This window comes from Nomascus leucogenys, chromosome 9 (genome assembly GCF_006542625.1).
Source record: "Nomascus leucogenys isolate Asia chromosome 9, Asia_NLE_v1, whole genome shotgun sequence".
Taxonomy (NCBI): Eukaryota; Metazoa; Chordata; class Mammalia; order Primates; family Hylobatidae; genus Nomascus; species Nomascus leucogenys.
In genome coordinates this window covers 39,097,979-39,111,826 of record NC_044389.1, presented here as the reverse complement: position 1 = coordinate 39,111,826, position 13,848 = coordinate 39,097,979, and the positions used below count along the sequence as shown (strand labels likewise).

General features: G+C 36.0%; 1 pseudogene; it reads right to left on the bottom strand.

Moving 5' to 3' along the window:
- Nucleotides 1–3,885: 3,885 nt before the first annotated feature.
- LOC115836694 lies at nucleotides 3,886–6,851 on the bottom strand (annotated as a pseudogene).
- Between the last annotated feature and the right edge of the window lie 6,997 nt (nucleotides 6,852–13,848).

Genomic DNA, 13,848 nt, shown 5'->3' with positions numbered 1-13,848 from the left:
TTATTTTTTTCCCAAACGTTATTCAAAAAGAAGTAGCTTAGTTTCCATACAGTTGTATGGTTTTGAGAGTTCCTCTTGGTATTGATTTGTATTTCTAGGCTACTGTGCTCCAAAAACAACCTTGGTAAAATTTCTATTTTTTAAATTTATTGACAGTTGCTTTATGGCCAAGCATGTAGTGGATCTTAGAGCATGTACCATGTGCAGATCATGAGAAGAATATATATGCTGTGGTTGCTGGTTGGAGTATTCTATAGATGTCTGTTAGGTTCAATTTGTCAAGTGTTGAATTTAAGTTCAGAATTTCTTTGCTAGTTTTCCGCTTCGATGCAGTTTCGGCCTTGATGCAGTTTAATTTCAACGCTGTCAGTGGGGTATTGAAGTCCTACACTGTTATTTTGTGGCTAGGTCTTTTTGTAGATCTAGAAGTACTTGTTTTACAAATCTGGTGCTCCAATGTTGGATGCATATGTATTTAGGATAGTCTTCTTGTTGAATTGAACTCCCTTCTTCGTCCTTTTTTACTGTTGGGGGTTTAAAGTTGGTTTTATTTGATACAAGAATAGCAATCCCTGCTTTTTTTCTTTTCCATTTTCATGAGTGTTGCTCTTTTTCCATCCCTTTACTTTGAGCCTGTGGGTGTCATTACCTATGAGATAGATCTCATAGGTGAAGACAACAAAAGATTGGGTCGTCTTTTGTTTTGTTTTGTTTTGTTTTGTTTTGTTTTGTTTTGTTTTAGTCCAACTTGCCACTCTGGGTCTTTTAAATGGGGCATTTAACCATTTACATTTAAGATTAATATCAATATGAGAGGTTTTGTTATTGTTGCAGTGTTGTCGTTAGCTCGTTTCTTTGTAGTCTTGATTGTGTAGTTGCTTTATAAGGTCTGTGGGCTCTGTATTTATGTGGTAACAGATATTTTCTTTTGTTTACATGTTTAGAACTTCCTTAAGCATCTCTTGTAAGGCCAGTATAGTGGCAACAAATTCCCTTAGTAATTGTTTGCCTGGGAAAGGTTTTATATCGCCTTCACTTCTCCTTAATTTTTCTTATGGAGTTTACTTTAGCAGAATATGATATTCTTGGTTGGAATTTTATTTATTTAAGAATGCTGAAAATAGGCCCCCAGTCTTTTCTGGCTTGTGAGGTTTCTACTGAGAAGTCCATTCTTAGCCTGATGGGGCTCCCTTTATAGGTGACATGAACCTTTTCTCTAGCTTCCTGTAAGATTTTTTTTCACGTTGACCTTGGAAAGTGTGACAACTATGTGTCTTGGGATGGTCATCTTATAAAAATATCAGTAAAATGTCCATACTACCCAAAGCAAATGACATATTTAGTGCTTTTCCTATCAAATTGCCGACATCATATTTCAAATTAGAAAAAAATTATAAAATTCATATGGAATAAAAAAGATCCCAAATAACCAAAACAATCCTAAACAAAAAGCAAAAAGCCAGCGGCATCACATTATTCAACTTCAAAATATACTATAAGGCTATAATAACCAGAACAGCATAGTATTGGTACAAATATAGACACATAAATCCACTGAATAGACTACAGAACTCCAGAATAAAGCAGTATATCTAAAACCAAGTTAACTTTGACAAAGTTGACAAAAATAAACAATGAGGAACAGACACCTTATTGAATAAATAGTGCTAAGAAAACTGGTTAAGCATATGCAAAAGAATAAAACTGGACTCCCCATAACTCTCATCATATACAAAAATTAACTGAAGATGGATCAAAGACTTAAATATAAGACCTCCAACTATAAAAATTCTAGGAGAAAACTTAGAAAATACTTTTCCGGACGTCAGTCTTGGGAAAGAACGTATGATTGAGTCCTCAAAAATAATTTCAACAAAAACAAAAACTGACAAGTGGGGCCTAATTACACTAAAGAGCTTCTGCACAGCCAAAAGAAAAAAAAATAGCAGAGTAAACGGAATCCATAGGGAATTTAATTCAGCAAGAAAAAAACAGATAAAGTGTCTACTCAAAGGAAAATAATTCATTATATGAAAAAGACACATGCACACAAGTTTACGTTTATATTATAGCAGCAAAATTTGCAATTGTAAAAATATGAAACTAAATGCTCATCAACCAACACCTGGATAAAGAAAACATGAAACATATATATATATCTTTTCCATTCCTGAATTTCTTCACTTAGAATAATGGCCTCCAGCTCCATCCAAGCTGCTGCAAAGGCCATTGTTTCATTCTATTTTGTGGCTGAGTAGTATTTCACGGTATATATATATATTTCAAATATACCATGAAATACTACTATATATATATATTACACTTTTAGTAAGCCTTTACCTGCATGACAATACTTAATGACCCACCAATCATACGCCTAAAACATGGTTAAAACCAGCCCTTGACCACTAACAGAGGCCCTCTTAGCCCTCCTAGTAACATCTGGCTTGGCCATATGATTTCACTTTAACTCCACCACCCTACTAACCCTAGGCCTACTAACCAACACACTGACCATATATCAATGATGACACGACATTGTCTGAGAAAGTACACACCAAAAAGCCCTCCTCCAATATGGAATAATCTTATGTAAAACATAGGCTTGGATAAGGGTGACAGTGAGCTCCAGGATAGTTAATAGGATTAAAATTATATAGCTTAAAGATAAAAATTTAGGCTCTGGCTCAACTGGATTGAGGCTTTTTGTTTTGGGGGTTTGGCAAAGGTGACTTTTTCCTGGGTTAATGAGGTCAGAGATGGGGGAGGGGGGTTTGCAGAATTTTATTTTAAGGTTCAGTATAGAAAGCAGTTATAAGTCTACTTGATAATTATTGTTATGTCCTACAAGCATGAATTAATTAACACTTTAGGGTATTTATGCATGGCCTGAATATTGAATGTAGGTGTAGGTACGATCAATAAGAGTGTGTGCCAGGAATCAAAGACAGGTCCTGCGGCATATGAGATGTCTTATTTAAGGGGAACATGTGGGCGATCTTAGTTCTATGGCCGTGAGGTAAGAACTAGATGCCAGATACAGTTCAGGGTAGTCACCCCCAAGTGTTGTGGGCCCAGAGTGAGGAGAGTAGGACACTTGTGCAGGATATTGATTTCACGAAGGATGATAAACAAGAAACCAATATCTGAGGGGGGTATCCATGGTGACAAGGACTGGTTTAACTTGGATGTGCTATGTACAGTGAATGACTGAATGTACCATGTAATATTAAGAAATAAAAGTATTTGTCAATGCCCCTGGGGTGGGAAGTTGGTATGGGGGATACAGACTGAATGTGTTACAGTTAGTTAGGGGTTAACAGTTCTGGCTTGTAAGCATGCCTTGTAAGTTATGATTGTATGGAATATCTTTGTATGTACTATGTACAGTTAAACACTTATAGTACTATATAATATTCATGTTGGCTAGCAGTAATGCACAATATACATAAAATTATTAATGGGGCAGGTCAGTACTTGGGTTATACCCAAATAGGTGCCTTGTCAGAATACAGAGAGTAGTTTAAATTAGAATTTTAGCTTTGGGTGCTGATGGTGAAGTTAAGTATTTTCTCTCTGAGTTGTCCTGGGAAGAAGGTCTCCATTTCCGGTTTACAAGACCAGTGTATTGGCTTATACCACAAGGGCAGGCTCATTTAAGTAGTTTATTTTCAATTAGAGAGGCGAGTGGTATTAAGGTCAGAATTGTAGTGAAGTATATTACGGATGCTGCTAGTCCAATGGTAATAAAGGGGTGGCTTACTGGCTGCCCTCCAATTCGTGTAAAGACTAGTAGGTCTGTGACTAAGAATCAGCATAGGAATTGACTTAGTGGGTGAAACATTATACTTTGCTGTTTAGATGTGTGAAGTGTAGGGATGGCTGCTAGAATAAGGATTGATAGCAGGAGGGCTAGTACGCCTGCTAGTTTATTAGGCATAGATTGTAAGGTTGCAAATGCGAATAAAAATATCATTCGGGTTTAATATGAGGTGGGGTGTTCAGCGGGTTAGCTAGGATATAGTTATCTGGGTCGCTCAGGAGGTCAGGTGAAAATAGCATTAGAATTATCAGAGTGAGAAGGAGAAAGAGTAAACCTAGGATATCTTTGATTGTGTAGTAAGGGTGGAAGGTGATTTTATCAGAGTGGGAGGAGACTCCTGAAGGGTTATTTGATCCTGTTTCATGGAGAAATACTAGGTGAAGGGCTGCTAGGGTTGTAATGATAAAGGGTAAGATAAAGTGAAGGTCGTATGAGGGTAGGCTTGTCAACTGAATATCCACCCCAGACTTATTGGACAAGGTCGGTTCCGATGTGTGGAATGGCTGATAGTAGGTTTGTGATTACTGTGGCCCCTCGGAATGATATTTGGCCTCATGGAAGTACATAGCCTATGAAGGCTGTTGCTATGGTTGTGGGTAGGAGAATAATACCAATATTTCAGGTTTCTAAAAATAGGAATGAGCCGTAGTACAAGCCTCGGCCAATATGTAGGAAGACTCAGATAAAAATTATTGAAGCGCCATTGGCATGAAGGTAGCAGATGATTCAGCCATAGTTTACGTCTCGGGTAATGTGGGTGACTGAGAAGAAGGTGGTTAAGGTATCTGGTGAATACTGTATAGCCAGGAATAGGCCTGTAATGTCTTGGAGGATTAGGCAGGTGCTGAGAAGTGAGCCGAGATTTCATCGCATAGAGATATTGGATAGGGTGGGAAGATCAATGAGTGAGTGGTTAATTATTTTTATTAGTAGGTTTGTTTTACGTGCTGCGGTCATTAGTGTTCTTATAGCTAAAATACAACGATGGTTTTTCATATCATTAGTCATAGTTATAATCCATGTAGGAATAATGGCATATGCTTTATTCTTATTAAGTATACTTTTAGTTGTAGGATTTGTAGGTTTTTCTTCTAAACCTTCTCCTTTTTAAGGGGGCTTGATGTTAATTATTAGTGGCGTAGTAGGTTGTGTTATTGTTCTGAATTATGGGGGAGCTTATATGGGTCTAAGAGTCTTTCTGATTTACTTAGGGGGAATAGTAGTTGTTTTTGGTTATACTACGGCGATGGCTATTGAGGAGCACCCTGAGGTATTAGGGTCAGGAACTGAAGTTTTAGGGAGTGCCTTGGTGGGTTTAGCAATGGAAGCGGCATTAGTTTGATGGGTAGCAGAGTATGATGAGGTGGTGGTAGTAGTTAATTTTAACAACATGGAAAGTCGAGCGATTTTTGATGGGGAGGGGCTGGGCTTAGTTCGGGAGGACTCTATCTGTGCAGGTGCTTTCTATGACTGTGGAAGTTGACTGGTGGTAGTTACTGGTTGAACGTTATTTCTTGGTGTATATATTGTGATTGAAATTGCTCAGCGTAATAGACTGTGATTAGAAGTAAAGTTAGAAGGAATAGAATAAAGAAAGGAAATAAAATTTAATTATGCCTTTTTGAGTGGTAGTAGTAATGGAGGCGGTGATTTGGGTTTGTGAAATTGTTTTAGGCATAGATTTTTCTAGTCAAATTAAATCTAGTAGCAATGAAGCCAGATTTTGGCTTACAGATAGGTTTAGGTGAGGGGTTGTGCGGTGAACTGTGATGGGATCGAATCCTAGCATGTTGGAGAAATTAAATGTATGTAGTGGGGATTTTACTTTGAGTTTGTTGGTTATAAGGCTAAGCTCTAGAGCTACTAAGAATGCTAGAATAGTTACACCTAGGGCTGTAAGTTTTAGGTAAGGTGGCATTGTTTGGGGGAGTGAGGTGGGGAACATACTATTGGTGATGAGAATCCTCCGAATAGGCTGCCAATTGTGAGGCATTTAATTGGGTTTATTAGGATGGGAATATTTTCGTTAATATTAATTGTGGTTGGGAAGCGGGTTTATCCTGTTAAGGTGAGAAAAATAATTTGAGCGCTATAGGTGCTTGTTAGGGAAGTGGCGATGAGAGTAATAGACAGGTATCAGGCGATGGTATACGATGTATTTGCGGTTTCGATGATGAGGTCTTTAGAGTAGAAACCTGCAAGGAAAGGTATGCCTAAGAGTGCTAGGCTGCCAATAATAAGGGAAGTTGAAGTAAGGGGTAAAATTTTAAATAATCCTCCCATTTTCTGGATATCTTGCTCGTTGTTAAGATTACGGATAATAGCCCCTGAGCATATAGATAGTATGGCTGTAAAGAAAGTGCGGGTACAGACCTGTGGAAATGCCAGGTGTGGTTGATTAATGCCGATTGTAATTGTTATTGGGCCTAGTTGACTTGAGGTGGAGAAGGCTACGATTTTTTAAATATCATTTTGTGTTAGAGCACAGATTGCTGTGAATAGGGTAGTGATAGCCCCTAAGCATACCGTGAGGCTTTGAATTAGCTTATTATTTTCTATTAAGGGGTGGAAGTGGATGAGTAGGAAAATCCCTGCCGCAACTATCGTGCTAGAGTGGAGTAGGGCTGAGACTGGGGTTGGGCTTTCTATAGCGGAGGGATTGATTCAGATTCTCTGGTTCTTAGAGGGCCATGTTATTAGTAGTAGTATAATTGTGGGGATAATTATTTGTAGCATTGGAGTAAGTTTAGATTGTATACATAGTCTAAGCCATATGTGCTGGAGATTGAGACTAGTAAAGCAAGGCCTACTGCTGCCTCACAGGCGGTGAACACTAACAGGGCAATAGGCATAATATTGATTAAGGGAGAGTGTATATTTAAAGTTGTAAGAGTATTTATAATAAATAATGAGAATATTATTCCCTCCAGGCATAGTAGGGAGGATATCAGGTGTGAGCGATAGATCAATATCCCTAGAAGTGAAATAGTAAATGCTAATACAACGTTTATGTAGATAGAAGGCATTTGGTAAGTATGACTACCATAATCTAATGAGTCAAAATCATTTATTTTTGTTTAAACTACCTACCAATTTGGCCCAGTCTAACCCCTTTTGAGTTCGTTCATAAGTCATACCTAGTACTAGTATAAGGGATGAATTAATTATTAGTGGTAGGTTGGTTGTTTGAAGGGCTCATGGTAAGGGTAATACTAGGGCAATTTCTAAGTTGAATAATAGAAAGGTGATGGCAATTAGGAAAAATTTTATAAAAGAATGCAGGTGAAAGATAATAGATCAAACTCGAATTCATAAGGGTTAGACTTTTCTATATAAGTATTGAGTTGTGATAGTCAGACTGTAATAATAATTATTAGTAACAGGGCTTGCAGGGTGTTGATTATTAAAGCTAATGCTATGTTAATTACTCTTTTTCGAATGCTGTCGAAACTGATTGGAAGTCAACAGTACTGTTTATACTAAAAGAGTAAGATCCTCATCAGTAGATAGAAACATACAGGAATAGTAATACTACATCTACAAAGTGCCAGTATCAAGTGGTGTCTTCGAAGCCAAAGTGGTGATTGGATGTGAAGTGATACAGCAATTGGCGGATAAGGCAGGTGGTAAGGAATGTTGATCTGATGATGACGTGAAATCCGTGAAAGCCTGTGGCTATAAAAAATGTTGAGCCATAGACCCCATCAGAAATAACAATGCGGCCCTCAAAGTATTCTGAGGTTTGTAGGAGGGTGAAGTAGATACCTAATAGGATTGTGATAAGTAGTGCTTGAATTACTTGTTTTCTATTAGACTCTGATGGGCTCGAGTAATTGAAACTCCTGATGTGAGCAATGCAGATGTGTTCAGGAGTGGTACTTCTAGGGGGTTTAGAGGAGTAATGCCTGTTGGGGGTCAATGTCCTCCTAACTCTGGAGTAGGGGCTAAGCTAGAATGATAAAATGCTCAGAAGAACCCAGCAGAAAAAAAGACTTCTGAAATAAGTTTGGAGGAATGGAAAAGCAAATATCCTATGTTTTCACTTATAAGTGGGAGCAAAGCTAGAAGGATGCAAAGGCATAAGAATGTAGTAGATTTTGGGGACTCAAGGGAAATGGGAGGGCTGTAAGGGATAAACAACTACATTTTGGGTAGAGAGGACACTGCTTGGGTGACAAGTGCACCAAAATATCATAAATCACTGCTAAAGAACTTATCCATGTAACCGAAAACAACCTGCACCCAAAAATATTGAAGTAAAATAGAATAAATGAAAATAAAGTGAGAAAAAGACATGAACAGACATTTCTCAAAGGAAGACATACAAGTGGCCAAGAAATACATGAAAAAAATGCTATCATCACTAACCGTCAGATAAATGAAAATAAGAAGCACAATTATAACATATCACACCAGTCAGAATGGCTTTTATTGATAAGACAAAAAATAATCCTGCTTGTGAGGCTATGGAAAAAGGGAACACTTATCACCATTTGTGGGAATGTGAGTTAGTTTAGCTGCTATGGAAAGCAGTTTGGAGATTTCTCAGAAAACCAAAAACGGAACGACCATTTTACCCAACAATCTCATTACTGAGTATATACCTCAAGGAAAACAAATCGTTCTACCAAAAAGACCAAGAAGTCGCATGTTCATTACAGTACCATGAATAATAATGAAGACATAAATTCAACCTCTGTGTCCATCAGAGGTGGACTAGATAAAGAAAATGGAGCACATATACACCATGGAATACTACACAGCCATAAACAGAATGAATGTGCTTTGCAGCAAAATAGGTGCAGTAGGAAGCCATTATCCTAAGAAAATTAACAAGGGAACAGAAAATCAAATACCACATGTTCTCACTTATAAGGGGAGTTAATCTTGGGTACAAAAGGACATGAAGATGGGAACAGTAGGCACTGGGTACCTGAAAGTTGGGAAGGAGGAGAGAAATGGCTGGAAAACTTCCTTTTGGATACTATGTTCACTACCTGCATGATGAAATCAATAAAAATCCAAATCTCAGCATGACACGATACATCCTTCTAACAAATGCTCATGTACCCCCTGAATCTAAAACAAAAATAGAATTAAAAAAGGATACAGGTAGGTTAAAAGAAAATAATGAAAAGTTGGATAAGGCAAATGTTAATCATGAGAAACCCTATGTGGCTGTTTTAACATTAAACAAAAAGAGACATCTAGACAAGGTTTCCCAAATTCCTCTCTGAACACTGGAGTTTCCTTTCCTCTGTTGAGAGTAAAAGAGGGCACATGATGATGGTAAGTGTTTCAATTTAGCAAAGAATTCATTAGAACCACAATATGTAGGCTCCGAATAACAGCCCCAATTCACAAGGAAGTGGTACATTCAAGGATTGCAGCGTGACGTAGGAATGTCCAATATCTAAACAGAAATGGAATTTGAAGCTTCTGGTAACACCTATCCTGGTTATAATATTGTTTTATATTCTCCGTTGGATTATAAACACCAATGTGAATCCAGAAGAACATGGCTTGCCATACTTGTGACAGCTAGTATTAAAGATAATTTTGACTTTCTAGGGCTGAGTGGTAAGAGTTCTGGTAGCATTTCATGTCTTCAGAATTGTTTTCAGTAAATTATAACTTGGTTGAACATAGAGTATATCAATGTTCCATATAATGCTTTAGAGTACTCTTGCTGCTAGATGCTTAATCTATTTTTTGGTGAGGATCTTATTTATTCTACAATATATAAATTTAAATGACGTATGGTAAAAAAAAAAAAAACATTACTAATATGATCCAGTGGTCCCACAATTCCTTCTCTCTCTGTTTTCTATTCCTCTGGTAAGACTTAAAAAGTCATGCTATATTGATGCTCCAATTAAGGCTTATGTTTAATCACTTAACTTACCTATATTGGAAACATAATTTTGCTTTTCCCCCAGCTTTTATCACTGAAGCACTAATTGTATCCAAAAAATTCAAGCCTAACATCATTATTGATCTATGTAATTAGTGCTAAAATCACATTGTAGAAAATCTTTTAAAAGTCAGAGTGCATCATGCATTAACAACTATTTTTACTGATTGCCATTTTAGGCAATTAGCTTTGTGATCACTATGATATTTCCCCATAGTATACCAGGTATAAAAACCACACAGAATTTATTACCTGTTTAAGGACAAGCATCTTAAATGAAATGCATTAAAAATGATTGAAGTAGTTCCAGTGGCTACATACGATTATAAAGAAGTTTTACAGTAATGGAGGTAGTAAATTATATTACAGATCCACGCCTGCAATGTTTGAGTGGCGATGATAATAGCTATTCAGTGTTTTTCTTTTAGTTTTTTATAAAGAGCATGTCCAACATATATGCCCTCAAGTAATTAAAAAAAGCAATAATATACAGCAATAATTAAAATACCATGAAGTGCTGCCTTCCAAATAAACAAACGCCAGTGTTTTATTAGGGAGTTTTGTAAAGAGTATGAAGGTCTTTGAATCATTATCACAAATGCCAGTCCAGGTTGAGTCAATATGTAAATGAGATTGTGAGTCTCTGTAGAATGCGTAGTGCACTGATGCCCATCACAGGCTTAAGTATTAAAGAAATATAAATAGAAACTGATGAGCCTCATATATTGCCGGAAGTAATTTTAAACCATTTGCAAAAATAAGATAAAATTTCATTCAAGTAAGTTATCAGGCAGCAGAGCATAGTTAAAACTCATCGGCCTGTTCAATCATAGACACGGTAATAGGTTCTATAATTTACTCTAAGAAGGATTTTTCTTAATTCAGAGGTTTTTTGATAGTTTCAAAGGCTCTAATGAGAGCCCAAACTCCATCTTGTATAAATTACCCTTTCCACATATTTTCGTAGTCTCTCACTGTAATTTTAGAGGTCAAATCACCAAGTTGGGGTTTTCATATTGTGAGAAACACATTGAATAGCTGGAGAAAGTGGTTATTTACATAAGGTTATTTCCATAGGTAAATGGGATACCTTGAAAAATGTTTACATCAGTGGAAACAAAACAGTAGAAAATTGGAGAGTAGTGATTAGATTACCCTGAATCTATGGAAACAGGTACTTGTTCAAATAGCTCACTTACATATACTCTCTTAATTATAGTGCTACAGTAAAACTAAATAAAACTCAAGAATATTTATTTTATACCTAAAAGTATGTCATAGTCAGAAATCCTTCAGTTGCTTCAGTTGAAAATGACACTACTATTTCAGCAGATTTGAGCTGAAAGTTAATTTATTTGAAATATAATGGGAAATATTCGATACGACATACAGAATCAAAATTATACATTCAACTGTCAACTATAAGTGAAAACAAGCTTAAAAAGTCAAGTTTTTTCCTTGATTAACAAATAAAATGTATTTAGCAGTAGTTAAAGGTGGTGATGCTTCAAATGTTGTTTGTTTCTTGGGTGATTTAAGGTGAAATTCCAGTTTTTAATGTTATGATATTACCAGTTATATGTTAACTGATTTTGCACTTTCTGTATGAATGTAAAGAAAAAAAAAAGAAAAAAGAAAAGAAAGAAAGATTTGCAATTGTCTTCAACACTACATTAACCTGTTACAGGAGCCCTGCACTGTAAGACAGTTCAATAAAAGAGCCAAAAGTCTACCCTTATTATTTTTCATAGCCTAATGATAAAGAAAATTGAAATAAGGCTGGGCACCATGGCTCACGCCTGTAATCCCAGCACTTTGGGACGTTGAGACTGGCAGATCATGAGGTCAGGAGATCGAGACTATCCTGGCTAACACAGTGAAACCCCGTCTCTACTAAAAATTTAAAAAATTGGCTGGGCGTGGTGGTGGCTGCCTGTAGTCCCAGCTACTCAGGAGGCTGAGGCAGGAGAATTGAATGAACCCGGGAGGCGGAGCTTGCAGTGAGCCGAGATAGCACCACTGCACTCAAGTCTGGGTGACAGAGTGAGACTCCATCTCAAAAAAAAAAAAAAAAAAGAAATAATTGAACAGAACAAGAGGAAATCTACATAAACAAAAGAAATATGCATTCCAGTAATCTTACATTTATCATTGATAACCAATTTGGTTAGATTCTCTTATAGAGGAAATTGTGTGGCATTTAATTTTCTCAATTTCTCCAAGAGTAGTAACAGTTTAAATCTTATGTTCACTCTTGTTCTAAATAACGTATTTGAAATAGTTGGCCATTGACTTGGCTTTGCTTTTCTCTCTGAAGTCATTTGGCTCAATTCTGATTTTCAGTAATCGTCCCCAGAAAGGCATTTTCACTCTGATTCTAGTCTTCTAGCTGTTGTTCTGAAAATAAAAACAACAAGAAAAAACATTGGTTTTATGAAACAAAAATGTGTTTTAGAGATACTGTTTCTTTTCGTAATAAATTTGAAAATTAATGAGACTATTACATGTAAATACAAGCTAACTGTAAGTGGCAAAAAGCAAATGAGGTTCTCTCTTAAAGATTTTAAAGTCTTCTTATATATTTTCTGTCTTTTCCTTTCTTTCTTTCTCCATTCCTGTCTCCTTCCTCATTTCTTTGGCATTCCTTTTTTAAAATTTCTCTTTCTTCCTTATTGCAAGTTGAATAAATAGATGTACTTGATTATTGAGTAGCTTCTTTGTTCTAAAGAACAACTTTTTTTTTTTTTTAGACGGGGTCTCGCTGTCACCCAGGCTGGAGTGTAGTGGCACGATCTTGGCTCATTGCAACCTCTGCCTCTCAGGTTCAAGCGATTCTCCTGCCTCAGCCTCCCAAGTTGCTGGGATTACAGGTGCGTGCCACCACACCTGGCTAATTTTTGTATTTTAGTAGAGATGGGATTTCACCATGTTGACCAGACTGGTCTGGAACTCCTGAGCTCAGGTGATCTGCTCACCTCAGCCTCCCAAAGTGCTGGGATTAAAGGCATGAGCCACTGCACCTGGCCAAGAACATTTTAATTTACAAAACTCAGTTCAACTTATATTCTAAAGACCTTAATTTTCTTTCTATGGGTCAAGATCACCTTTTAAACAGAGACTTGTGGTAGTTGAGAAACATAAAATTTATATGTAAAAACTGATGTGCAAGAGTATCATTGATTTTCAATACATAAAAATTAATTTATAATGTTATTTAAAAATTGGTGATTTGTTAGTGTAAGTTGCTATCATGATCTTAATGTTAAGCAAGTATCCAATGATTCTAGCCAATCATTTTGAACTTTTGATCCAATATTGAAAAAGTTAAAATACAGATCTCTGTGTTACATTGTCTTATCAAATAATGCAACTACATAAAATAATTTTTGTACCTTTGATTATTATCTCTACCAAGAAAAGATTATTCTATATGAACACTTTTTAAAAAAAAAAACTATGTTTCTTGGTGAAACATAAAAGTTTAGAATATAGGTCTATTTAAAGTGGGAATATAATAAATAAGTGCGATTAAATAATTCTGAGACCTGAAAGAATAATTATTATTAGTTAAATGCAGTTCAAATATTTCAAGATAGTAAATAGCTGTGAGAAAGGGAAGCATATTAGTTTATTGTTTCTTAATAGTTATAAATTGAAAATATTTTTATACTTACCTCTAAACTTCATAAACAATACATATACCTGGTTTGCAAAGAACCACATTGTTTAGGTTACCTGAATTACAATGTCCAAGAATAAATAATTTCATATCATCATTGATTCAAATTTCTTCCTTGTAACCATCTAGCTATTTATAAGGCCACTAGAAAAAAATTAGACAATTATTATTTAACTCCTTTTTGTAAGGCCTACTCTTCAAATTTTTGATTATGCATATAAAGTCTTATGTAACGTGTATCAATTTAGGCTAATTTATATTTTAATATATATATACAAATAAGTAAAATTATGTTGCTATGATAAATAGCTAAGAGTCATTCCATGTGAAAGTCATATTGAAATTATTTAAAGCCCTTCCTCACTAAGCATGACTTTTATTGCAAAGCACTATTGAATATTACACTCTGTATTATGTTATCAGAGGTAATTT